Source organism: Atta colombica, unplaced genomic scaffold, assembly GCF_001594045.1.
Source record: "Atta colombica isolate Treedump-2 unplaced genomic scaffold, Acol1.0 scaffold166, whole genome shotgun sequence".
Classification (NCBI taxonomy): domain Eukaryota; kingdom Metazoa; phylum Arthropoda; class Insecta; order Hymenoptera; family Formicidae; genus Atta; species Atta colombica.
The window spans coordinates 1,021,250-1,022,063 of NW_017259257.1; positions in this window are offsets into that span (position 1 = coordinate 1,021,250).

Sequence of the window (814 nt, forward strand, 5' to 3'; positions counted from 1 at the left end):
AGCTAATTTTAACTTAGTTAATTAATTTAATTAACTTAATTTACTTTATTTAACTTAGTTAATTTTAAATGCATTAAATTTTAATTTAACTAAGTTACTTTTAAACGTTAACTTTTTAACTTTTTTTTAAGTTAAAATTTTTTTTTATCTCTTTTAAATATCTTAGAAAAATAATAAGACTAAGGGCATATATTCGTAATCTGTTTATATTTTAAAACCATCTTAAATAATTTCTTAAGATGCTAATACAACCCTCTGATTGATTTATGCGGTTATGCCATAAGCCTTAGTCCGGATCTACAATTTTAAACCTTAAATCATAAGAAATTGGCCAATTACAGTCAAATATTCTTCTCATATTCGATTGTAATTGGTCAATTTCTTATGGCTTAAGATTTATTAAATTATTTATTAAAAAATAATTACTGATCTTGTATCTTCTCTCTGTGCTGGCTGTTTTTTTGAAGTTATATAATTATATCATTGTGTTATATACTTATATCACATATGAATAAAAGAATAAAAATTTAATTTACTTAATAAATTCTCTATTGTAGTTATTTAATCTCATTTTAAGAAAAAATTAGGACATTTTGATCTAAAAAATATTTTTTTTCAAAATTAATTTTTTTTAAACTTAAGTTAATTCAATATTGACTTAACTTATGTTAAGTTAATTTTTCATTCCTTCAACTTTTAACTTAACTTTATTAATTTTGTAAAGCTATTAACTTTAATTTTATTCAGTTATTAAAAAAAAAGATTACTTACCCAACCCCTGATTATATATCATTTTATTAAATATATATATATA